Below are 27822 nucleotides of genomic sequence, written 5' to 3' on the forward strand. Positions count from 1 at the left end.
AGACTTTTTGTTCTGGGTTGAAAAAGCATTCCCAAATTTGCCATTCTGAAAATAACTAGTTTGTGGTATTTCAGGCCTACTTGAAATCTATCCCAAAAAGAAACTCTTACATTGAAGTTATTGATAGTATCATTCAGAAAAACCTAAGACACACGCTAGCGTGCTGATAGAAGTGTCATTCTGTGATTAAACCTATAACTGTCACACAGCGCAAAAAAAAAACAGGTCTCACATCTCTATTCAACCAAATCTGCACAGTTTTAGCTGGTCAAGTTATTTGTAGTGACCGTAAAAGCAGACTTTTTGTTCTGGGTTGAAAAAGCATTCCCAAATTTGCCATTCTCAAAATTGTGGTGAACGGGAACAATGAGGAAAACATCTATTAAGGGACGAGGACGTGGACATGGTCGTGGTGGTGTTAGTGGACCCTCTGGTGCTGGGAGAGGACGTGGCCGTTCTGCCACAGCCACACGTCCTAGTGAACCAACTACCTCAGGTCCCAGTAGCCAGCAGAATTTACAGCGATATTTGGTGGGGCCCAATACCGTTCTAAGGATGGTAAGGCCTGAGCAGGTACAGGCATTAGTCAATTGGGTGGCCGACAGTGGATCCAGCACGTTCACATTATCTCCCACCCAGTCTTCTGCAGAAAGCGCACAGATGGCGCATGAAAACCAAGCCCATCAGTCTGTCACATCACCCCCATGCATATCAGGGAAACTGTCTGAGCCTCAAGTTATGCAGCAGTCTCTTATGCTGTTTGAAGACTCTGCTGCCAGGGTTTCCCAAGGGCAGATAGAATGCACTAACGCACAACCACTTATGTTTCCTGATGATAAGGACATGGGAATACCACCTCAGCACGTCTCTGATGATAACGAAACACAGGTGCCAACTGCTGCGTCTTTCTGCAGTGTGCAGACTGAACAGGAGGTCAGGGATCAAGACTGGGTGGAAGACGATGCAGGGGACGATGAGGTCCTAGACCCCACATGGAATGAAGGTCGTGCCACTGACTTTCACAGTTCGGAGGAAGAGGCAGTGGTGAGACCGAGCCAACAGCGTAGCAAAAGAGGGAGCAGTGGGCAAAATCAGAACACCCGCCGCCAAGAGACTCCGCCTGCTACTGACCGCCGCCATCTGGGACCGAGCACCCCAAAGGCAGCTTCAAGGAGTTCCCTGGCATGGCACTTCTTCAAACAATGTGCTGACGACAAGACTCGAGTAATTTGCACGCTGTGCCATCAGAGCCTGAAGCGAGGCATTAACGTTCTGAACCTTAGCACAACCTGCATGACCAGGCACCTGCATGCAAAGCATGAACTGCAGTGGAGTAAACACCTTAAAAACAAGGAAGTCACTCAGGCTCCCCCTGCTACCTCTTCTGCTGCTGCCGCCTCGGCCTCTTCTGCTGCTGCCTCCGCCTCGGCCTCTTCTGCTGCTGCTGCTGCCGCCTCGGCCTCTTCCTCCGCCTCTGGAGGAACGTTGGCACCTGCCGCCCAGCAAACATGGGATGTACCACCAACACCACCACCTGCGTCACCAAGCATCTCAACCATGTCACACGGCAGCGTTCAGCTCTCCATCTCACAAACATTTGAGGGAAAGCGTAAATTCCCACCTAGCCACCCTCGATCCCTGGCCCTGAATGCCAGCATTTCTAAACTACTGGCCTATGAAATGCTGTCATTTAGGCTGGTGGACACACACAGCTTCAAACAGCTCATGTCGCTTGCTGTCCCACAGTATGTTGTTCCCAGCCGCCACTACTTCTCTAAGAGAGCCTTGCCTTCCCTGCACAAACAAGTGTCCGATAAAATCAAGTGTGCACTGCGCAACGCCATCTGTGGCAAGGTCCACCTAACCACAGATACGTGGACCAGTAAGCACGGCCAGGGACACTATATCTCCCTAACTGCACACTGGGTAAATGTAGTGGCGGCTGAGCCCCAGGCGGAGAGCTGTTTGGCGCACGTCCTTCCGCCGCCAAGGATCGCAGGGCAACATTCTTTGCCTCCTGTCTCCTCCTCCTCCTACTCAGCTTCCTCCTCCTCTTCTTCCACCTGCTCATCCAGTCAGCCACACACCTTCACCACCAACTTCAGCACAGCCCGGGGTAAACGTCAGCAGGCCATTCTGAAACTCATATGTTTGGGGGACAGGCCCCACACCGCACAGGAGTTGTGGCGGGGTATAGAACAACAGACCGACGAGTGGTTGCTGCCGGTGAGCCTCAAGCCCGGCCTGGTGGTGTGCGATAATGGGCAAAATCTCGTTGCAGCTCTGGGACTAGCCGGTTTGACGCACATCCCTTGCCTGGCGCATGTGCTGAATTTGGTGGTGCAGAAGTTCATTCGCAACTACCCCGACATGTCAGAGCTGCTGCATAAAGTGCGGGCCGTCTGTTCGCGCTTCCGGCGTTCACACCCTGCCGCTGCTCGCCTGTCTGCGCTACAGCGTAACTTCGGCCTTCCCGCTCACCGCCTCATATGCGACGTGCCCACCAGGTGGAACTCCACCTTGCATATGCTGGACAGACTGTGCGAGCAGCAGCAGGCCATAGTGGAGTTTCAGCTGCAGCACTCACGGGTCAGTCGCACTGCGGATCAGACCCACTTCACCACCAATGACTGGGCCTCCATGCGAGACCTGTGTGCCCTGTTGCACTGTTTCGAGTACTCCACCAACATGGCCAGTGGCGATGACGCCGTTATCAGCGTTACAATACCACTTCTATGTCTCCTTGAGAAAACACTTAGGGCGATGATGGAAGAGGAGGTGGCCCAGGAGGAAGAGGAGGAAGAGGGGTCATTTTTAGCACTTTCAGGCCAGTCTCTTTAAAGTGACTCAGAGGGAGGTTTTTTGCAACGCCAGAGGCCAGGAACAAATGTGGCCAGACAGGGCCCACTACTGGAGGACGAGGAGGACGAGGATGAGGAGGAGGTGGAGGAGGATGAGGATGAAGCATGTTCACAGCGGGGCGGCACCCAAAGCAGCTCGGGCCCATCACTAGTGCGTGGCTGGGGGGAAACACAGGACGATGACGATACGCCTCCCACAGAGGACAGCTTGTCCTTACCTCTGGGCAGCCTGGCACACATGAGCGACTACATGCTGCAGTGCCTGCGCAACGACAGCAGAGTTGCCCACATTTTAACGTGTGCGGACTACTGGGTTGCCACCCTGCTGGATCCCCGGTTCAAAGACAATGTGCCCACCTTACTTCCTACACTGGAGCGTGATAGGAAGATGCGCGAGTACAAGCGCACGTTGGTAGACGCGCTACTGAGAGCATTCCCAAATGTCACAGGGGAACCAGTGGAAGCCCAAGGCGAAGGCAGAGGAGGCGCAAGAGGTCGCCAACGCAGCTGTGTCACGGCCAGCTCCTCTGAGGGCAGGGTTAGCATGGCAGAGATGTGGAAAAGTTTTGTCACCACGCCACAGCTAACTGCACCACCACCTGATACGGAACGTGTTAGCAGGAGGCAACATTTCACTAACATGGTGGAACAGTACCTGTGCACACCCCTCCACGTACTGACTGATGGTTCGGCCCCATTCAACTTCTGGGTCTCCAAATTGTCCACGTGGCCAGAGCTAGCCTTTTATGCTTTGGAGGTGCTGGCCTGCCCGGCGGCCAGCTTTTTGTCTGAACGTGTATTCAGCACGGCAGGGGGCGTCATTACAGACAAACGCAGCCGCCTGTCTACAGCCAATGTGGACAAGCTGACGTTCATAAAAATGAACCAGGCATGGATCCCACAGGACCTGTCCATCCCTTGTGCAGATTAGATATTAACTACCTCCCCTTAACAATATATTATTCTACTCCAGGGCACTTCCTCATTCAATACTATTTTTAATTTCATTTTACCATTATATTGTGGGGCAACCCAAAGTTGAATGAACCTCTCCTCTGTCTGGGTGCCGGGGCCTAAATGTGTGACAGTGGCCTGTTCCAGTGGTGGGTGACGTGAAGCCTGATTCTCTGCTATGACATTAAGACAGATTCTGTGCTGACATAAGGCCAGATTCTCTGTTACGAGACCTCTCTCCTCTGCCTGGGTGCCTGGGCCTAAATGTGTGACAGTGGCCTGTTCCAGTGGTGGGTGACGTGATGCCTGATTCTCTGCTATGACATGAAGACAGATTCTGTGCTGACATAAGGCCAGATTCTCTGTTACGGGACCTCTCTCCTCTGCCTGGGTGCCTGGGCCTAAATGTGTGACAGTGGCCTGTTCCAGTGGTGGGTGACGTGATGCCTGATTCTCTGCTATGACATGAAGACAGATTCTGTGCTGACATAAGGCCAGATTCTCTGTTACAGGACCTCTCTCCTCTGTCTGGGTGCCGGGGCCTAAATGTGTGACAGTGGCCTGTTCCAGTGGTGGGTGACGTGAAGCTTGATTCTCTGCTATGACATGAAGACAGATTCTGCGCTGACATAAGGCCAGATTCTCTGTTACGGGACCGCTCTCCTCTGTCTGGGTGCCGGGGCCTAAATGTGTGACAGTGGCCTGTTCCAGTGGTGGGTGACGTGAAGCCTGATTCTCTGCTATGACATGAAGACAGATTCTGTGCTGGCATAAGGCCAGATTCTCTGTTACAGGACCTCTCTCCTCTGTCTGGGTGCCTGGGCCTAAATGTGTGACAGTGGCCTGTTCCAGTGGTGGGTGACGTGAAGCTTGATTCTCTGCTATGACATGAAGACAGATTCTGTGCTGAAATAAGGCCAGATTCTCTGTTACGGGACCTCTCTCCTCTGCCTGGGTGCCTGGGCCTAAATGTGTGACAGTGGCCTGTTCCAGTGGTGGGTGACGTGATGCCTGATTCTCTGCTATGACATGAAGACAGATTCTGTGCTGACATAAGGCCAGATTCTCTGTTACAGGACCTCTCTCCTCTGTCTGGGTGCCGGGGCCTAAATGTGTGACAGTGGCCTGTTCCAGTGGTGGGTGACGTGAAGCTTGATTCTCTGCTATGACATGAAGACTGATTCTGCGCTGACATAAGGCCAGATTCTCTGTTACGGGACCTCTCTCCTCTGCCTGGGTGCCTGGGCCTAAATGTGTGACAGTGGCCTGTTCCAGTGGTGGGTGACGTGAAGCCTGATTCTCTGCTATGACATGAATACAGATTCTGCGCTGACATAAGGCCAGATTCTCTGTTACGGGACCGCTCTCCTCTGTCTGGGTGCCGGGGCCTAAATGTGTGACAGTGGCCTGTTCCAGTGGTGGGTGACGTGAAGCTTGATTCTCTGCTATGACATGAAAACTGATTCTGCGCTGACATAAGGCCAGATTCTCTGTTACGGGACCTCTCTCCTCTGCCTGGGTGCCTGGGCCTAAATGTGTGACAGTGGCCTGTTCCAGTGGTGGGTGACGTGAAGCCTGATTCTCTGCTATGACATGAATACAGATTCTGCGCTGACATAAGGCCAGATTCTCTGTTACGAGACCTCTCTCCTCTGTCTGGGTGCCGGGGCCTAAATGTGTGACAGTGGCCTGTTCCAGTGGTGGGTGACGTGATGCCTGATTCTCTGCTATGACATGAATACAGATTCTGTGCTGACATAAGGCCAGATTCTCTGTTACAGGACCTCTCTCCTCTGTCTGGGTGCCGGGGCCTAAATGTGTGACAGTGGCCTGTTCCAGTGGTGGGTGACGTGAAGCTTGATTCTCTGCTATGACATGAAGACTGATTCTGCGCTGACATAAGGCCAGATTCTCTGTTACGGGACCTCTCTCCTCTGCCTGGGTGCCTGGGCCTAAATGTGTGACAGTGGCCTGTTCCAGTGGTGGGTGACATGATGCCTGATTCTCTGCTATGACATGAAGACAGATTCTGCGCTGACATAAGGCCAGATTCTCTGTTACGGGACCTCGCTCCTCTGCCTGGGTGCCTGGGCCTAAATGTGTGACAGTGGCCTGTTCCAGTGGTGGGTGACGTGATGCCTGATTCTCTGCTATGACATGAAGACAGATTCTGTGCTGACATAAGGCCAGATTCTCTGTTACAGGACCTCTCTCCTCTGTCTGGGTGCCGGGGCCTAAATGTGTGACAGTGGCCTGTTCCAGTGGTGGGTGACGTGAAGCTTGATTCTCTGCTATGACATGAAGACTGATTCTGCGCTGACATCAGGCCAGATTCTCTGTTACGGGACCTCTCTCCTCTGCCTGGGTGCCTGGGCCTAAATGTGTAACAGTGGCCTGTTCCAGTGGTGGGTGACGTGATGCCTGATTCTCTGCTATGACATGAAGACAGATTCTGCGCTGACATAAGGCCAGATTCTCTGTTACAGGACCTCTCTCCTCTGTCTGGGTGCCTGGGCCTAAATGTGTGACAGTGGCCTGTTCCAGTGGTGGGTGACGTGAAGCTTGATTCTCTGCTATGACATGAAGACTGATTCTGCGCTGACATAAGGCCAGATTCTCTGTTACGGGACCTCTCTCCTCTGCCTGGGTGCCTGAGCCTAAATGTGTGACAGTGGCCTGTTCCAGTGGTGGGTGACGTGATGCCTGATTCTCTGCTATGACATGAAGACAGATTCTGCGCTGACATAAGGCCAGATTCTCTGTTACGGGACCGCTCTCCTCTGTCTGGGTGCCGGGGCCTAAATGTGTGACAGTGGCCTGTTCCAGTGGTGGGTGACGTGATGCCTTATTCTCTGCTATGACATGAAGACAGATTCTGCGCTGACATAAGGCCAGATTCTCTGTTACAGGACCTCTCTCCTCTGTCTGGGTGCCTGGGCCTAAATGTGTGACAGTGGCCTGTTCCAGTGGTGGGTGACGTGAAGCTTGATTCTCTGCTATGACATGAAGACTGATTCTGCGCTGACATAAGGCCAGATTCTCTGTTACGGGACCTCTCTCCTCTGCCTGGGTGCCTGGGCCTAAATGTGTGACAGTGACCTGTTCCAGTGGTGGGTGACGTGATGCCTGATTCTCTGCTATGACATGAAGACAGATTCTGCGCTGACATAAGGCCAGATTCTCTGTTACGGGACCGCTCTCCTCTGTCTGGGTGCCGGGGCCTAAATGTGTGACAGTGGCCTGTTCCAGTGGTGGGTGACGTGAAGCCTGATTCTCTGCTATGACATGAATACAGATTCTGCGCTGACATAAGGCCAGATTCTGTGTTACGGGACCTCTCTCCTCTGCCTGGGTGCCTGGGCCTAAATGTGTGACAGTGGCCTGTTCCAGTGGTGGGTGACGTGATTCCTGATTCTCTGCTATGACATGAAGACAGATTCTGCGCTGACATAAGGCCAGATTCTCTGTTACGGGACCTCTCTCCTCTGCCTGGGTGCCTGGGCCTAAATATGTGACAGTGGCCTGTTCCAGTGGTGGGTGACGTGATTCCTGATTCTCTGCTATGACATGAAGACAGATTCTGCGCTGACATAAGGCCAGATTCTCTGTTACGGGACCTCTCTCCTCTGCCTGGGTACCTGGGCCTAAATGTGCGACAGTGGCCTGTTCCAGTGGTGGGTGACGTGATGCCTGATTCTCTGCTATGACATGAAGACAGATTCTGTGCTGACATAAGGCCAGATTCTCTGTTACAGGACCTCTCTCCTCTGTCTGGGTGCCGGGGCCTAAATGTGTGACAGTGGCCTGTTCCAGTGGTGGGTGACGTGAAGCTTGATTCTCTGCTATGACTTGAAGACAGATTCTGCGCTGACATAAGGCCAGATTCTCTGTTACGGGACCACTCTCCTCTGTCTGGGTGCCGGGGCCTAAATGTGTGACAGTGGCCTGTTCCAGTGGTGGGTGACGTGAAGCCTGATTCTCTGCTATGACATGAAGACTGATTCTGCGCTGACATGAAGCCAGATTCTCTGCTATGGCATGAAGAGACTGATTCTCTGCTGACATGAAGCCAGATTCTTTGCTATGGCATGAAGAGACTGATTCTCTGCTGACGTGAAGCCAGATTCTCTGCTATGGGACCTCTGTCCAATTGATATTGGTTAATTTTTTTTTTTTTTCAATTTTAATTCATTTCCCTATCCACATTTGTTTGCAGGGGATTTACCTACATGTTGCTGCCTTTTGCAGCCCTCTAGCTCTTTCCTGGGCTGTTTTAGGGTCCCCATTGACTTCAATGGGGTTCGGGTTCGGGACGAAGTTCGGGTCGGGTTCGGATCCCGAACCCGAACATTTCCGGGAAGTTCGGCCGAACTTCTCGAACCCGAACATCCAGGTGTTCGCTCAACTCTACTCACAATCTAAGTTCCCTATCAGTATGTCTTTGGAGTTTGGGAGGAAACCCTTACAAACACAGGGAGAACATACAGTACAAACTCCATGCAGATGTTGTCCTTGGTCAGATTTGAACCTAGGACCCCAGCGCTGCAAGGCACCAGTGCTAACCACTGAGCCACCGTGCTGCCCACCAGATAAGCACATCTTATGCTAATTGAGATTTATTAACATGACAGGCACTTTTTATATTGAAGTCGGTCTGATGATCAGCTGGTTACTGCAGTTTTGACTTTAGAAATTCCTATTAAATAGCATTTCTTTTTTGGGAAAGCTTGACTGGCCATATACAGGTCCTTTTAAAAAAATTAGCATATTGTGATAAAGTTCATTATTTTCTGTAATGTACTGATAAACATTACACTTTCATATATTTTAGATTCATTACACACAACTGAAGTAGTTCAAGCCTTTTCTTGTTTTAATATTGATGATTTTGGCATACAGCTCATGAAAACCCAAAATTCCTATCTCAAAAAATTAGCATATCATGAAAAGGTTCTCTAAACGAGCTATTAACCTAATCATCTGAATCAACTAATTAACTCTAAACACCTGCAAAAGATTCCTGAGGCTTTTAAAAACTCCCAGCCTGGTTCATTACTCAAAACCGCAATCATGGGTACGACTGCCGACCTGACTGCTGTCCAGAAGGCCATCATTGACACTCTCAAGCAAGAGGGTAAGACACAGAAATAAATTTCTGAACGAATAGGCTGTTCCCAGAGTGCTGTATCAAGGCACCTCAGTGGGAAGTCTGTGGGAAGGAAAAAGTGTGGCAGAAAACGAGAAGGCTGCACAACGAGAAGAGGTGACCGGACCCTGAGGGAGATTGTGGAGAAGGACTGATTCCAGACCTTGGGGGACCTGCGGAAGCAGTGGACTGAGTCTGGAGTAGAAACATCCAGAGCCACCGTGTATAGGTGTGTGCAGGAAATGGGCTACAGGTGCCGCATTCCCCAGGTCAAGCCACTTTTGAACCAGAAACAGCGGCAGAAGCGCCTGACCTGGGCTACAGAGAAGCAGCACTGGACTGTTGCTCGTCATTCGGAAATCAAGGTGCCAGAGTCTGGAGGAAGACTGGGGAGAGGGAAATGCCAAAATGCCCGAAGTCCAGTGTCAATTACCCACAGTCAGTGATGGTCTGGGGTGCCATGTCAGCTGCTGGTGTTGGTCCACTGTGTTTTATCAAGGGCAGGGTCAATGCAGCTAGCTATCAGGAGATTTTGGAGCACTTCATGCTTCCATCTGCTGAAAAGCTTTATGGAGATGAAGATTTTATTTTTCAGCACGACCTGGCACCTGCTCACAGTGCCAAAACCACTGGTAAATGGTTTACTGACCATGGTATTACTGTGCTCAATTGGCCTGCCAACTCTCCTGACCTGAACCCCATAGAGAATCTGTGGGATATTGGGAAGAGAAAGTTGAGAGACGCAAGACCCAACACTCTGGATGAGCTTAAGGCCGCTATCGAAGCATCCTGGGCCTCCATAACACCTCAGCAGTGCCACAGGCTGATTGCCTCCATGCCACGCCGCATTGAAGCAGTCATTTCTGCAAAAGGATTCCCGACCAAGTATTGAGTGAATAACTGAACTTAATTATTTGAAGGTTGACTTTTTTTGTATTAAAAACACTTTTCTTTTATTGGTCGGATGAAATATGCTAATTTTTTGAAATAGGAATTTTGGGTTTTCATGAGCTGTATGCCAAAATCATCAATATTAAAACAAGAAAAGGCTTGAACTACTTCAGTTGTGTGTAATGAATCTAAAATATATGAAAGTCTAATGTTTATCAGTACATTACAGAAAATAATGAACTTTATCACAATATGCTAATTTTTTAAAAAGGACCTGTATTTTCCATGCAGGCCCTATCTGCTACAATGTTTTCTCACACTTGGAAGCACTGCACCATATCCTACATATCACAATTACTATATGGCTCAGCTTCAGAAGAGAAAGACCCTAACTGCTATGATGTTCTCCCATACTCAGAAGCACTGTACCCTGTCCTCCATAAAACAATTACAGCTCAGCTTCAGAAGAGGCATGCCCTATCTGCTATGATATTTTCTCACACTTGAAAATGCTGCACTGTATATCCTACATATCACAATTACTATATGGCTCAGCTTCAGAAGATCCAGACCCTACCTGCTATGATGTTATTATCCCTCACTCAGAAGCACTCCTATCCTACATACCACAAATGTGAACCTGCTTCTAATGATCTAGCAGAGGGTTCTAATCCATGTCCTGTGTACAAGCTTTTCTGTCATGTGAACTGGCGGCATGTTTGCATACAAAACAGAAGTAATGTGTTTTGAACACAATAAAGCTGGTGTCACACATAGCTTTTTGTAGCAGTTTTTGATGCAGTTTTTTTTAAGCCAAAGCCAGCAGTGGTTTGAAAAGGAATAAGAACTCCGAAATATGAAAGACTTACAGCACTAGTAGAATGACAGAACACATATAGAATTAAGTAGTAAACAAACAAGAATATTTTAGGTATTGGATTCTTCAAAGTAGCACCCTTTTGCTTTGACAACAGCTTTCCACACTAAATATTCCTGTTGATCAGCTTCATGAGCTAGTGACCTGGAATGACTTTAAATTAACAGGTATACAGTCAGGTCCATAAATATTGGGACACGGACACAATTCTAACATTTTTGGCTCTATACACCACCACACTGGATTTGAAATGAAACAAATAAGATGTGCTTTGACTGCAGACTGTCAGCTTAATTTGAGGGTATTTACATCCAAATCAGGTGAACAGTGTAGGAATTACAACAGTTTGCATATGTGCCTCCCACTTGTTAAGGGACCAAAAGTAATGGGACAATTGGCTTCTCAGCTGTTCCATGGCCAGGTGTGTGTTATTCCCTCATTATGCCAATTACAATGAGCAGATAAAAGGTCCAGAGTTCATTTTAAGTGTGCTATTTGCATTTGGAATCTGTTGCTGTCAATTCTCAAGATGAGATCCAAAGAGCTGTCACTATCAGTGAAGCAAGCCATCATTAGCCTAAAAAAATACAACAAACCCATCAGAGAGATAGCAAAAACATTAGGTGTGGCCAAAACAACTGTTTGGAACATTCTTAAAAAGAGTGAACACACCGGTGAGCTCAGCAACACCAAAAGACCTGGAAGACCATGGAAAACAACTGTGGTGGATGACTGAAGAATTATTTTGCTGGTGAAGAAAACACCCTTCACAACAGTTGGCCAGATCAAGAACATTCTCCAGGAGGTAGGTGTATGTGTGTCAAAGTCAACAATCAAGAGAAGACTTGGAAGCACGGAACGGAACCCTACGGAAACACTACGGAGTGCTTCCGTCCCTTACTTCCGTTCCACAAAAAGATAGAACATGTCCTATCTTTTTGCGGAACGGCCAGATCACAGATCCATTAAAGTGAATAGGTCCGCGATCCGCTGTGGCTGCCCCACGGTGGTTTTTCGCGCATTGCAGCACGACCACGGGGGGCACACGTGTGCAAGAGACCTTATGCAGAGGAAGAATTGCTACACAGTTCTATTCAGTTTTTAGTCCTAATCTACTACTGTTCTAATCAACATTATGGCAAGAACCACTCAAATAGGTAAAGAGAATCGACAGTCCATTATTTGTGCTTAGTGGGACTATCATTTGTTTTTCAATTGGACAATGACCCTAAACACCTTTACGCTATGTAAGGGCTATGACTAGAGATGAGTGAACCGAAGCTAATGAAGTGGAATGGACATGGATCGACGAGGACATGGAGCAAGGAACTCTGGGAAGACGGGATCACCCATAATACCATGCATGCAGCCAATCAGCAGCCAGCCCTGAGATGTCACAGCCCTATAAATAGCCTCAGCCATCTTGGATTCTGCCATTTACCAGTCTACTTTGTGCAGGGAGAGAAGTCAGCAGGCGCTAGGGACAATGCTAGAAAAAATGATTTACAAGTGCAGGGAAAGATTATTCAAGGTGTAGGGAATGGATAAGGAGGAATCATTCCGCAGCATTTATGTTAAACAGTGTTCAGTAGGGGAGGTTACAGCCTGGGTAATAGGAATATGAGATTGAGAAACCGTTCTTAACTAGAGTTGAGCGAACACCTGGATGTTCGGGTTCGAGAACTTCCCGGAAATGTCCCGAACCCGAACCCCATTGAAGTCAATGGGGACCCGAACTTTTGGGAGTAAAAAAGGCTGTAAAACAGCCCAGGAAAGAGCTAGAGGGCTGCAAAAGGCAGCAACATGTAGGTAAATCCCCTGCAAACAAATGTGGATAGGGAAATGAATTAAAATGAAAAATTTAAAAATAAAAATTAACCAATATCAATTGGACAGAGGTCCCATAGCAGAGAATCTGGCTTCACGTCAGCAGAGAATCAGTCTCTTCATGCCATAGCAAAGAATCTGGCTTCATGTCAGCAGAGAATCAGTCTCTTCATGCCATAGCAGAGAATCTGGCTTCATGTCAGCACAGAATCAGTCTTCATGTCATAGAAGAGAATCAGGCTTCACGTCACCCACCACTGGAACAGGCCACTGTCACATATTTAGGCCCCGGCACCCAGACAGAGGAGAGAGGTCCCGTAACAGAGAATCTGGCCTTATGTCAGCGCAGAATCAGTCTTCATGTCATAGCAGAGAATCAGGCTTCACGTCACCCACCACTGGAACAGGCCACTGTCACACATTTAGGCCCCGTCACCCAGACAGAGGAGAGGTTCATTCAACTTTGGGTTGCCCCGCAATATAATGGTAAAATGAAAATAAAAATAGGATTGAATGAGGAAGTGCCCTGGAGTAGAATAATATATTGTTAAGGCAGACATCCCAACCTGCAAAAACTCATTTCAGGGAGGTGCACTTCTCATTTCAGGGAGGTTTTATTTTTATTTTTTTTCACAAACTTTTTATTACATTTTCCATACATATGCAGTACCTGCACACTTTGCTCTATGGTGTGGAGGACTGGGCTCATTACCCTGCCCCAAATTATCATATTTATGTATATGATTTAAGCATCCAGGGGGGGTGAATTTAACACTGGGGTAAATAATATAATTAAAATGGAGGGTTAAATGTATTTAAAAAAAATACATCTCTCTCAATAGTTCTATAGCTACTGAATGAGACAGAAGAAGGGATGCCTTTAACATATATATCTCCTTGAGAAGCCAATTTGACACTAAAGGGTTAATTCAACCTGTAATCTAAACTCTGTCCTGTCACTTCTCTTATCTCTCTGCTCTGCTATCTGACTGAGATAAACCTTTCCGGGATATATTGTCTCACATGCGGGTGTCAGGGAGCTGCTATCTAATAGCGGGAGACTCCCTGAACCTCCGGGAGACTTGAGATCCCTGTTAAGGGGAGGTAGTTAATATCTAATCTGCACAAGGGATGGACAGGTCCTGTGGGATCCATGCCTGGTTTATTTTTATGAACGTCAGCTTGTCCACATTGGCTGTAGACAGGCGGCTGCGTTTGTCTGTAATGACGCCCCCTGCCGTGCTGAATACACGTTCAGACAAAACGCTGGGCGCCGGGCAGGCCAGCACCTCCAAGGCATAAAAGGCTAGCTCTGGCCACGTGGACAATTTGGAGACCCAGAAGTTGAATGGGGCCGAACCATCAGTCAGTACGTGGAGGGGTGTGCACAGGTACTGTTCCACCATGTTAGTGAAATGTTGCCTCCTGCTAACACTTTCCGTATCAGGTGGTGGTGCAGTTAGCTGTGGCGTGGTGACAAAACTTTTCCACATCTCTGCCATGCTAACCCTGCCCTCAGAGGAGCTGGCCGTGACACAGCTGCGTTGGCGACCTCTTGCTCCTCCTCTGCCTTCGAATTGGGCTTCCACTGGTTCCCCTGTGACATTTGGGAATGCTCTCAGTAGCGCGTCTACCAACGTGCGCTTGTACTCACGCATCTTCCTATCACGCTCCAGTGTAGGAAGTAAGGTGCGCACATTGTCTTTGTACCGGGGATCCAGCAGGGTGGCAACCCAGTAGTCCGCACACGTTAAAATGTGGGCAACTCTGCTGTCGTTGCGCAGGCACTGCAGCATGTAGTCGCTCATGTATGTCAGGCTGCCCAGAGGTAAGGACAAGCTGTCCTCTGTGGGAGGCGTATCGTCATCGTCCTGTGTTTCCCCCCAGCCACGCACCAGTGATGGGCCCGAGCTGCTTTGGGTACCACCCCGCTGTGAACATGCTTCATCCTCATCCTCCTCCACCTCCTCCTCATCCTCGTCCTCCTCGTCCTCCAGTAGTGGGCCCTGTCTGGCCACATTTGTACCTGGCCTCTGGCGTTGCAAAAAACCTCCCTCTGAGTCACTTCGAAGAGACTGGCCTGAAAGTGCTAAAAATGACCCCTCTTCCTCCTGGGCCACCTCCTCTTCCATCATCGCCCTAAGTGTTTTCTCAAGGAGACATAGAAGTGGTATTGTAACGCTGATAACGACGTCATCGCCACTGGCCATGTTGGTGGAGTACTCGAAACAGCGCAACAGGGCACACAGGTCTCGCATGGAGGCCCAGTCATTGGTGGTGAAGTGGTGCTGTTCCGCAGTGCGACTGACCCGTGCGTGCTGCAGCTGAAACTCCACTATGGCCTGCTGCTGCTCGCACAGTCTGTCCAGCATGTGCAAGGTGGAGTTCCACCTGGTGGGCACATCGCATATGAGGCGGTGAGCGGGAAAGCCGAAGTTACGCTGTAGCGCAGACAGGCGTGCAGCAGCAGGGTGTGAACGCCGGAAGCGCGAACAGACGGCCCGCACTTTATGCAGCAGCTCTGACATGTCGGGGTAGTTGCGAATGAACTTCTGCACCACCAAATTCAGCACATGCGCCAGGCAAGGGATGTGCGTCAAACTGGCTAGTCCCAGAGCTGCAACGAGATTTCGCCCATTATCGCACACCACCAGGCCGGGCTTGAGGCTCACCGGCAGCAACCACTCGTAGGTCTGTTGTTCTATACCCCGCCACAACTCCTGTGCGGTGTGGGGCCTGTCCCCCAAACATATGAGTTTCAGAACGGCCTGCTGACGTTTATCCCGGGCTGTGCTGAAGTTGGTGGTGAAGGTGTGTGGCTGACTGGATGAGCAGGTGGAAGAAGAGGAGGAGGAAGCTGAGTAGGAGGAGGAGGAGACAGGAGGCAAAGAATGTTGCCCTGCGATCCTTGGCGGCGGAAGGACGTGCGCCAAACAGCCTGGGGCCCAGCCGCCACTACATTTACCCAGTGTGCAGTTAGGGAGATATAGTGTCCCTGGCCGTGCTTACTGGTCCACGTATCTGTGGTTAGGTGGACCTTGCCACAGATGGCGTTGCGCAGTGCACACTTGATTTTATCGGACACTTGGTTGTGCAGGGAAGGCACGGCTCTCTTGGAGAAGTAGTGGCGGCTGGGAACAACATACTGTGGGACAGCAAGCGACATGAGCTGTTTGAAACTGTCTGTGTCCACCAGCCTAAATGACAGCATTTCATAGGACAGTAGTTTAGAAATGCTGGCATTCAGGGCCAGGGATCAAGGGTGGCTAGGTGGGAATTTACGCTTTCTCTCAAATGTTTGTGAGATGGAGAGCTGAACGCTGCCGTGTGACATGGTTGAGATGCTTGGTGACGCAGGTGGTGGTGTTGGTGGTACATCCCATGTTTGCTGGGCGGCAGGTGCCAACGTTCCTCCAGAGGCGGAGGAAGAGGCAGAGGCGGCAGCAGCAGCAGAAGAGGCCGAGGCGGCAGCAGCAGAAGAGGTAGCAGGGGAGCCTGAGTGACTTCCTTGTTTTTAAGGTGTTTACTCCACTGCAGTTCATGCTTTGCATGCAGGTGCCTGGTCATGCAGGTTGTGCTAAGGTTCAGAACGTTAATGCCTCGCTTCAGGCTCTGATGGCACAGCGTGAAAACCACTCGGGTCTTGTCGTCAGCACATTATTTGAAGAAGTGCCATGCCAGGGAACTCCTTGAAGCTGCCTTTGGGGTGCTCGGTCTCAGATGGCGGCGGTCAGTAGCAGGCGGAGTCTCTTGGCGGCGGGTGTTCTGATTTTGCCCACTGCTCCCTCTTTTGCTACGCTGTTGGCTCGGTCTCACCACTGCCTCTTCCTCCGAAATGTGAAAGTCAGTGGCACGACCTTCATTCAATGTGGGGTCTAGGACCTCATCGTCCCCTGCATCGTCTTCCACCCAGTCTTGATCCCTGACCTCCTGTTCAGTCTGCACACTGCAGAAAGACACAGCAGTTGGCACCTGTGTTTCGTCATCATCAGAGACGTGCTGAGGTGGTATTCCCATGTCCTCATCATCATGAAAAATAAGTGGTTGTGCGTTAGTGCATTCTATCTCTTCCACCCCTGGGGAAGGGCTAGGTGGATGCCCTTGGGAAACCCTGGCAGCAGAGTGTTCAAACAGCATAAGAGACTGCTGCATAACTTGAGGCTCAGACAGTTTCCCTGATATGCATGGGGGTGATGTGAGAGACCGAAGGGCTTGGTTTTCATGCGCCATCTGTGCGCTTTCTGCAGAAGACTGGATGGGAGATAATGTGAACGTGCTGGATCCACTGTCGGCCACCCAATTGACTAATGCCTGTACCTGCTCAGGCCTTACCATCCTTAGAACGGCATTGGGCCCCACCAAATATCGCTGTAAATTCTGCTGGCTACTGGGACCTGAGGTAGTTGGTTCACTAGGACGTGTGGCTGTGGCAGAACGGCCACGTCCTCTCCCAGCACCAGAGGGTCCACTAACACCACCACGACCATGTCCACGTCCGCGTACGCGTCCCTTATTAGATGTTTTCCTCATTGTTCCCGTTCACCACAATTTTGAGAATGGCAAATTTGGGAATAGTTTTTCACCCCAGAACAAAAACTGTGCTTTTACGGTCACTACAAATAACTTGACCAGCTCAAACAGTACAGATTTGGTTGAATAGAAATGTGAGACCTATTTTTTTTTGCGCTGTGTGACAGGTATTTGTTTAATCACAGAATTAGACTTGTATCTGCACGGTAGCGTGTATGTTAAGTTTTTCTGAATGACACTATCAGCACCTTGAATCTAAGATATCCTTTTTGGGATAGATTTCAAGTAGGCCTCATATAGCATAAACTACTTATTTTGAGAATGTCAAATTTGGGAATAGTTTTTCAACCCAGAACAAAAACTGTGCTTTTACGGTCACTACAAATAACTTGACCAGCTCAAACAGTACAGATTTGGTTGAATAGAAATGTGAGACCTATTTTTTTTTGCGCTGTGTGACAGGTATACGTTTAATCACAGAATTAGACTTTTATCTGCACGGTAGCGTGTGTGTTAAGTTTTTCTGAATGACACTATCAGCACCTTGAATCTAAGATATCCTTTTTGGGATAGATTTCAAGTAGGCCTCATATAGCATAAACTACTTAGTTATTTTGAGAATGTCAAATTTTGGAATAGTTTTTCACCCCAGAACAAAAACTGTGCTTTTACGGTTACTACAAATAATTTGACCAGCTCAAACAGTACAGATTTGGTTGAATAGAAATGTGAGGCCTATTTTTTTTTGCGCTGTGTGACAGGTATACGTTTAATCACAGAATTAGACTTGTATCTGCACGGTAGCGTGTGTGTTAAGTTTTTCTGAATGACACTATCAGCACCTTAAATCTAAGATATCCTTTTTGGGATAGATTTCAAGTAGGCCTCATATAACATAAACTACTTAGTTATTTTGAGAATGGCAAATTTGGGAATAGTTTTTCAACCCAGAACAAAAACTGTGCTTTTACGGTCACTACAAATAACTTGACCAGCTAAAACAGTACAGATTTGGTTGAATAGAAATGTCAGGTCTATTTTTTAGGCGCTGGGTGACAGGCTCAACTTGCCCCTGATGTAGTATATGGCCAAAAAATAACCACACTATTGATGGTAAAAATCACTAGGGTGACACAGGCTCAGCCTGCACCTGATGTAGTATATGGCCAAAAATTAACCACACTGTTGATGGTTAAATGCACTTGGGTGACACAGGCTCAGCCTGCACCTGATGTAGTATATGGCCAAAAATTAACCACACTGTTGATGGTTAAATGCACTTGGGTGACACAGGCTCAGCCTGCACCTGATGTAGTATATGGCCAAAAAATAACCACACTGTTGATGGTTAAATGCACTTGGGTGACACAGGCTCAGCCTGCACCTGATGTAGTATATGGCCAAAAAATAACCAGACTGTTTCTGGTTAAATGCACTTCGGTGACACAGGCTCAGCCTGCAGCTGATGTAGGATATAGCAAAAAATAACCACACTATTGATGGTTAAAAGCACTTGGTGGTAGCTTGTGCTGGCGCACCACAAGCCACAAAATGGCCGCCGATCACCGCAGAAAAAAGTGATCTAAAAACGCTCTGGGCAGCCTAAAAAAAGTGAGCAAGTCGATATTAGCACTTCAATGATCCACAGCTGGAGATCGATCACAGAATGAAGTCTTTTGGAGGAGTTAATCTGCCTAATCTCGCCCTAACGTCGCAGCAGCAACCTCTCCCTATGCTTGAATCAGCAGAGTGACGTGCAGCGCTACGTGACCCAAGCTTATATAGAGGCTGGGTCACATGCTGCACTGGCCAATCACAGCCATGCCTTAGCAGCCTTTCAAAAAGCGCCAAGAAAGTGCCGAACACCGAACCTGAACCCTGATTTATACCAAAATGTTCGGGTTCGGGTCCGTGTCACGGACACCCCAAAATTCGGTACGAACCCGAACTATACAGTTCGGGTTTGCTCATCCCTATTCTTAACGTTTGAATACTATGGACTAAGTTAACAAGACTGTTATTTTGCTGTTTGACCACAAGAGGCCGCTGTTTCACCACACAGCTAAAATACTGCTGGATTTCAATATTCATGAGAGGTGGGGTTGAGAAGCTGGAGAAGAAGCAGGAAGTCATGTTCTTGTGGGGAGAAGTAAGAGGAGGTCTCCATCTTGGAAGCACACAGAGAGACATAGAGAGGAGTGAATCGATCTACATCCAAGTGGGAGAGCCTTCTTTTGCTACCAGAGTTGCAGTCTGAGAAGCTGATCTTGTCCAACACCTGGATCCTGTCCTGAAGGAGGATTACTGCTGCTAGGACCGCTTATGTGAGCTGAGGAGCAGAGCAACGACACTGCGGTACTGCACGCTTGTTTGAAAGGACGTTGTTCAGTTTTCAGTCATCAGCGGAGACAAAGCAGACCCGGGTCGGTAAAACAAATCGTGCACGCACCTCAATATAGGATTGGCGTCTAAAATACTAGAGACTAATATAAAACCTGCTAGTTAGTTAGTGTTGCTGTGTGGCAGGCTATAAAGAAATGCTGCTTTTCTATCACATGGACTAAACAGTTAAAGTTTTGGTTCGCTCCGGAGAACAGAGGACTTCACCATAATTTCCAGTTATCCTAGGCTGTTTATCGGGAGTGATATATTAGGCATGTGTTACAGTTTTGGGAGAAGGGAGGGGGGATATTACTGTGTGGTCTAGTAAGATTGTAAGCTGCTGTATTGCACAGTGGGCTAGCCCGTATTTTAAACCCCAATCATTCCATGTATGGTGAGGCAGTGCTAACTCTGCTCGCAGTTAGGTAAATTTGCTCAAGTGTTTTCCGGCTACCAACGAAGGGCGCCGTGCTGTGCAACACAGGGGTCTCGGCTTCCGGGCTGAGTGTATGTAATTAGATTTTATGTTCGCTACATTTGGGAGTGTGTTTGATATCCTGTAACAGTAAAAAAAAGTCTGTTCTACTTGAGCTGGTGTCAGAGTTACTTTCCTTGTTCATGACTTCGCTGTATCCTGGGGAGCCCACCCCAGTATACGGCTTACAGGAACAATCCTATAACACCTTGCTGCACTGATTGGGGACCCAAATTGCCATTATACAGCTCTGTAATTCCAGCAAATTGTTATTGGGGTGTTACAGTCATTAACAGGGTTTATTACAAGAAAAAATATTTATATGTCCTATTTGCCCTTTGTGCGGTGCAGTTATATGTTCTAAAGCATTTTTTGGCTTCTATTAGTGGGAAAAAGGGCTTATTAGCCGTTGTGTGGTGAAGTGCGAAAATTACAGCACTTTTTGTCTTGTAATAATGGCAAAATAAAAAAATATTTGCCATTCAGCGGTGCAGTTATATGTTCTAAAGCCTTTTGTGGCATGTATTAGTGGCAAAAGAAAAATATATTTGCTTTTCAGCGGTGCAGTTATATGTTCCAAAGCCTTTTGTGGCTGGTATAAGTGGAAAAAGAAGAATATATTTGCCGTTCAGCGGTGCAGTTATATTTTCTAAAGCCTTTTGTGGCGTGTATAAGTGGCAAAAGTAAAATATATTTGCCGTTCAGTGGTGCAGTTATATGTTCTAAAGCCATTGCCATTTGGTGTCACAAACAGGATGCGAATGGTACCCCACTGTGTACCGCATACTGTTATACTAAAGAACAGGAGTCAAACAACAAAATTGTGTGCCTACCAACTTTATTTGCCTGTTGGATTTACAAATCTGGAAAGGCAGAAAAAAATGGATTCGGTGGCTCACCTAATGGGCACAATGAAAATGGGTGCACACCTCACTGGACTCGCCCGTCCCAAAGAAAGCACTAATGTCCAGCACCATTATTGGATTTACAAATCTGCCTTTGAAAGTGACTTTAATGACTTTGTTGTAGAGCGACCGGCGCAAAACGCTGCGCGGCGGCGTCCAAAGAATTAAATCAACATTTTTACAGTCTATGGCGCAGCATCTTCTTAATGCCCAGAGGCGCGAAACTTTAGGAGTGCCCCAGCCTACAGGGAGAAAGACTGTTGTGTGATGAGGGAGAGAATAAACTCCACCCCTGAAGCTCTGCCTTCTTTTCCTGTTTTAGCCCACGCAACAGATCGCAAGATGGTGACTGCGACACACCAGGAGGAGACTACCCCAACGTCTACCGGGGAAAATATGCCTAGTCAGAGTAACCTTGCTGACTTAAAAGAGGCTCTCGAGGAGATTTGTCTACCACAGCTCGAGCAGGGAGCAGCGAAAGAGGTGCCTGCAGACCGCGTCGGCTGATGTGGTGGGGGCAGCCGGAGATCCTACTCCGCCACCCAGAAGAAGTGAGCCACCCAAGAAAGGCGACGCTTTCAACCCCATGGTGCCCTGGAGGGTGACCGCCCATGTCACCGATAGAGTTGGGCTCGAATATTTGAATAGTGAATATCGGCACTTCGAGAAATCGTGAATATTTAGAATATAGTGATATGTATTCGTAATTTCGAATATTCTAGATTTTATTTTCAACAGTAACCTCCCTTCTTGCTTGTGGGCCAATGAGAAGACTGCAATGTCTTTGTCTGAGCTTAGCAACATCCCTAGCAACCAATAGGAAAGTTGCCTACCCCTTACTATATAAGAACCTCCCCACCAGCCCTTGTATGCAGTATTTTGCAGATCTGAGAGAGACAGCAGTGTTATTGCTGTGCTCTCTGCTTTCCTGTGTCATTACATTAGATAGTTAGCTAGCTTATATATATATATACAGACCTGTTAAAATGTGTGAAGTTGCTCCAAAATATTTGCATCATTAGTGCCGATTTCGCAATGGCGAATATATTGGAGAACTCTATCTGCATATAAAGCTATTGTAATGTTCTGCCGTGCCAACCATTTTCTCCAGTCTCAGAAAACTTCTAGCAGCTTGAAAAATGTAGCTATAGAGACCCACGCCTATATTTCGAGCGCATTACACGAATATTACATTGCCGATTTTTCGCGATCAAGAAAATAATCTCAAATTCGTGAATTCTCGAATATATGATGAATATTCTACCAAATATTTGCGAAATATCGCGAATTCGAATATTGCCCCTGCCGCTCATCACTAGTCACTGATGCTTGGGAATACCAAAAGGCCTTCAGGGATTGGGTCCTCCTCCTGCTCGACCGCCCTCTGCCTCACGATCTGAAACTGGAGCGCAGAAAAGGAACCGTACTCAAGTTCGATTGGAGCACTCTATCTGCATAGAAAGCTATTGTAATGTTCTGCCGTGCCAACCATTTTCTCCAGTCTCAGGAAACTTCTAGCAGCTTGAAAATATTAGCTATTGTGACCCACTCCTGTATTTCACGTGCATTACGCGAATATTACATTGCAGATTTTTCGTGATCAAGAAATTTGCGAATATATGACAAATATTCTACCAAATATTTGCAAAATATCGCAAATACGAATATTGCTCCTGACGCTCATCACTACTCTACTCCAGTGGCCTACAGTAACATTTTTATCCAGTGACCGCCTAATGTACCTCCAGCCACAGAATCACAAGTTCTTTTCTGTCAGGTGAATGCCTAATTTTTGGGGCCTGTACTGGCCGACAGTTCTAGTTTTATCCATTGACTGCCTAATGTACCTAGAGCCACATCATTACAAGTTATTTTCTGTCAGGTGAATGCCTAATTTTTGGGGCCAGTACTCCTGTGGCCTAAAATAAAAAATTTCTAGGGTCCAGCAGGGCACATTTTTGAGTTTCCCTTTAAGACGCATAAGGGTACTTTCACACTAGTTCCGTCATAGTTGCTCAATACCGGAAAATAACTGATCAGTTTCATCCCCATGCATTCTGAATGGAGAGAAATCCGTTCAGGATGCATCAGGATGTCTTCAGTTCAGTCACTGAACTGCGTTTTAGACGGAGGAAATACCTCAGCATGTTGAGGTAGTCTCGCCGTCAAAAATTCCGGATAAGTTGCCGGAATGCCGGATCCGGCATTAATTTACATTGAAATGTATTAGTGCCGGATCCGGCATTAAAAATACCGGAATGCCAGATCCATCCGGTAAAAATGTGAAAAAAAAATAGAAACGGATCCGTTTGTCCGTATGACAAACAGAGAGACGGATCCGTTCTTGCAATGCATTTATGAGACGGATCCGCATCCGGATCCGTCAACAAATGCTGTCCGTTTGCATGCAGATTGCCAGATCCGGCAGGCAGTTCCGGCGACGGAACTGCTTGCCGGATCACTCTGCCGCAAGTGTGAAAGTAGCCTAAAAATGGCCCCTGATTAAAATACATATTTTTGGGGGAATTTTTGCAATGATCCCCCTCTGGTATATCACTGTCCATGTTATGGGACTATTTGTGTACTTCTAGTAAGTGTTTTCTGGTTGCAAATATGACCTGACCTGCCATTAAAGTGAATGGGGCCCGCCACGAGCTCGCGAACATTTGATCGCGAACGCACGTTCGCAAATCGTCCTGGCGGATGTTCTTCCATCACTAATTACAATTATTTCCCTTGGATTACAAGAGCTGTTATTGCACCTAAAGTGACAGTGTAATGCACTTTGTCTTCAAGAAAAGACAATAAGAGACTCTAAATTGATTTATTTGCACAACTTAATTTTCAATATTAAAAATGTGCCTTATATATTTGCACTAAACATTTTACATTTTCAGCAACATTCAAGAGAAATGTGCCTTTTGTATGCATTCTTTTACAGGTGCCGCAATATGTTTTTATTATGCACTTATACAATTTATGCATCTTACCATGTTAGCCATGTGGTCAGCACCTTAATTCATTGCTCACAATGGACTGCCTCTGAGTGCATCTGGTACGTTCCAAGCACTTCCTATATTTTATTGCTCAATAATGTTTGCCTCTGAGTACAATTTGAACTAATGGTTCTAAACCAAATGTTATTGTGCTAAGTTAAGCTAGTACATCTAGAACTACTGGTTATAGTCCAAGTGGTTATGTTCCAAGCAAAATAACACCATTAAAAGGGGTTCTGCAGTTTTTTTTAAACTGATGATCTATCCTCTGGATAGATCATCAGCATCTGATCGGCGGGGGTCCGACAGCCGGGACCTCTGCCGATCAGTTGTTTGAGAAGGTGGCAGTAGTGCCGCGGCCTTTTCGCTGTTTACCGCAGGCCCAGTGACATCACAACTAGTATCAATGGCCTGGGCGGGGCTAAGCTCCATTCAAGTGAACAGAGCTTAGCCCCACCCAGGCCATCGATACTAGTCGTGACGTCACCGGGCCAGAGGTAAACAATAAGAAAGCCGCGGCGCTGCTGGAGCGCCGCTGCCTTCTCAAACAGCTGATCGGCGGGGGTCTCGGGTGTCGGACCCCCACGATCATATGCTGATGATCTATCCAGAGGAGTTTAGTGGAGATGGGAGGAGGAATCTGGGAAAAGGAGGATTGGGTGGTTTGAGTGTAGGGGTGTGGTCAAGGGGTTAAATAGGGTAGCAGAGAGGAGGACGGGGCCATTTTGGGTAAAACCTGAGGAGAACTGGTACCTTCACTCGGAGCGTGTGCACATGATGGACCAGCTTGAGGAGACCATCGTTCGATTGCGGGCAGTGGCGGAGGTCTGCGGCGCCGACTGGATTGAAGCGCAGGTGCAGCAGATGCTCCAGGGGGCGGCAGAGGCTCCAGCTGGGCCTCAGCCAATATCCATCCGGCCGCGGCGGGCCAGGCCGCCGTCGCGCTACAGCCCGGAGGCGTCTAAAACGTCTCAGCCCCCCACCAAGGCCCAGCGCCGAAAACGTAGCCCCTCTAGGGACCCTCCACGCCGGGGGTCGGCGGGGACCGCTTCCTCAAGTGCTCCCCGGCGTGGGAGGAATCCGGCTTTTAGGCGGAGCCTGCGAGGTGGCCGGGCCCGGTCACCTCGGCCTTCACTGATGGACGGCGGGGGAAAGGGACCAGGTGCGGGGGTCTCCAGCCCAGGATCGGAGGCTGAGACCTCCCAGCGTGTACAGGGCGGCGGGAGGAACGGGGCTGCTGCAGTTGCCATGGTGTCCGGCGGCAGGCCCCTGTCTTCGGTGGTCGGGGTGCAAGGAAGAGGAAGCTCCGCCCACTCTGCTGCAGCCTGTGAAGATGGATGTCCTGACGTCTCTAGCCTGGGGCTGGCTAGGGGACTGGATGAAGAGGCGGCAACGCGGAGGAGTGATCTGCTGGATTCTGGATCTTCGGCTGGTGGGGACACAGCACCCAGGCAGCCAGGTGAAGCCTCTAGGGGAACTTTAGCACAGATTGTTGGGGGGGCTTGGGGTGTTGGGGGGCCCCCAGTAGATATTAGCAGGGGTTTGGGGCAATTGTTAGGGGGGCTGGCGGGTTTGCTTGCGGGCTGGGGCATGGGGGGGCGTCTCCGTTACCAGCGTGGGGGGTGTCTGGTTTTTCTGGGGGAGCGAGTGGGGTTGGGGGGGCCAGTTCAGGTGTAGGGTCTGCGGTAGCGTCAGTGCAAACGCAGGCGGGGGGTGCGGCGGAGGACAAGACGGTGCGGATGGATGATAGGGCGAGAGGGGAGGTATATGTCTGCTTTGAGGGCCCTTTGGGGGCGCATTTGAAGCAGGAGGTGAGGGAAAAGATTTGGAAGGGGGAGTATGTAGAGATTTTTTCTTTGCTTCCCTTAGACAAGTTTAACCTAGATAGGGTGAGACGGGATGAGGGTAAGAAGGAGGAGGAAGAGAAGCGGAGGTACCGGCTGATACCGCGGACGTTTACGAACTGGCTGCAGGCGTTCGCGATATTAGCGAGTGTGATTGGGGAGAAGGCGCCGGAGTGCTGTTCGGCGTTGTTTGTTATTTAGATGCTGTTGGGGAGGCGTACAGGGTGTATGGGGGGATAGCGTGGCAGCGGTACGACAAACAGTTCCGGCAGCGGAAGGCGGTGCGGCCCGAAATAAAGTGGGACCACAAGGATATCGCGTTGTGGTTAAAGGTTACTGCGCCGGTGAGACAGGGCCAGTCCTTTCGGGGGGATGCAGGAGGCGGGGGGCAGTCCAATGTCGCGTCGGCATCAGCGAAAGGGCTTTGTTTCGCATTCAATGATGGGACATGCAAATTCGGAGCAAAGTGTAAATTTAAACACAAATGCGCAGTGTGCGGAGGGTCGCACAGGGCGGCGTGGTGCTTTAGGGGCAACAGACAGAGGGGGGATTTTAATAGCAAAGGGGGTGACGCCAGTACGTCTGGGAAGGATGGGCCCGTTTCTAGATAGATATCCAGATAGGGATGCGGCAGCCTTATTGCGGGAAGGTTTTTCGGTTGGTTTTCGGATACCGTTTGTTCAGTGTGATGGGATGTTGGTTAAGAAAAATTTGAGGTCGGCGTTGGAGCATCCGGAGGTGGTGGCGGAGAAACTTAGCAAGGAGGCCAGTCTAGGCAGGATGGCGGTCCCATTCTTGGACCCACCATTGCCGAATTTACGGGTGTCGCCGTTAGGGGTGGTTCCGAAGAAGGAGAGGAATAAGTTTAGGCTTATTCATCACCTGTCTTTTCCGAAGGGCTCGTCGGTCAATGACGGTATAGACCCCGCCTTGTGTTCAGTGGTTTATACCTCATTTGATGCGGCAGTGCAGTGGGTTAGAAAATTTGGGAGGGGGGCGTTGTTAGCAAAGACTGACATCGAGGCTGCGTTTCGGTTGCTGCCGGTTCACCCGGATTGTTTGCATTTGTTGGGGTGTTTTTGGGGGGGGGAGTTTTTTGTGGATAGATGTCTGCCTATGGGCTGTTCCCTGTCCTGTGCGTACTTTGAGGCGTTTAGCTCATTTTTGGAATGGGCGGTGGCGGATTCGGCGGGTTGTGAGTCTATTATTCATTACTTGTACGATTTCTTATGTATTGGTCCGTCGGGGTCTAGGGTGTGCGCATTGTTGTTGCATACATTAGAGTCGTTGTTTGGGGTTTTTGGGGTCCCGTTGGCCTCGGATAAGACGGTTGGGCCGGTCACGGAGTTGAGTTTTTTAGGGATTGTGATTGACACGGTTAGGATGGAGTGTAGGTTGCCCTTAGATAAGTTGGAGGATTTGAAAGGGGAGGTAGCGAGGGCGTGTCGTTTAAAAAAGCTGCAGTTGAGGGAGCTTCAGTCGCTGCTTGGAAAACGTAATTTCGCATGCCGGATTATGCCTATGGGGAGGGTGTTTTGTAGGAGGTTGTCTATGGCGACGGCGGGGGTGGTCGCACCACATCATTACGTTCGTTTGGGGAAAGAGTTGAGAGCGGACTTAAAGGTGTGGGGTTCCTTTTTGGATTGTTATAACTGTCGCTCTCTGTTTATGGGTGATGTGGTGAATTCGTTTGATTTTGAGTTGTTTTCGGATGCAGCGGGGAGTGAGGGCTTTGGGGTCTATTGCCGGGGGCAGTGGTGTGCGGGTCGGTGGCCTGACAGCTGGGTGGAAAGAGGTTGGGTAAAGAATGTGGCTTTGTTGGAACTTTTTCCCATTGTGGCGGCGGTGGTGTTGTGGGGGGAAGTGTTCCGAGACAGAAATGTTCGGTTCCACTGTGATATTTTGGGAGTGGTACAAGCGATAAATGGGTTGTCAGCCTCGTCAGGATTGATGGTGCGGTTGTTGCAACAGTTGGTGTTGGAGTGTCTGTTGATCAATGCGTGGGTGGTGGCGGTGCATGTGCCTGGTGTGGATAATGGTATAGCTGACGCTCTTTCTCGTTCACAGTGGGATCGGTTCCGGCAGTTGGCTCCAGACGCGGAGGAGTTTGGGAGGGAATGCCCGAGTTGTCTAT

Source organism: Bufo bufo, chromosome 11 (genome assembly GCF_905171765.1).
Source record: "Bufo bufo chromosome 11, aBufBuf1.1, whole genome shotgun sequence".
NCBI classification, from domain to species: Eukaryota; Metazoa; Chordata; class Amphibia; order Anura; family Bufonidae; genus Bufo; species Bufo bufo.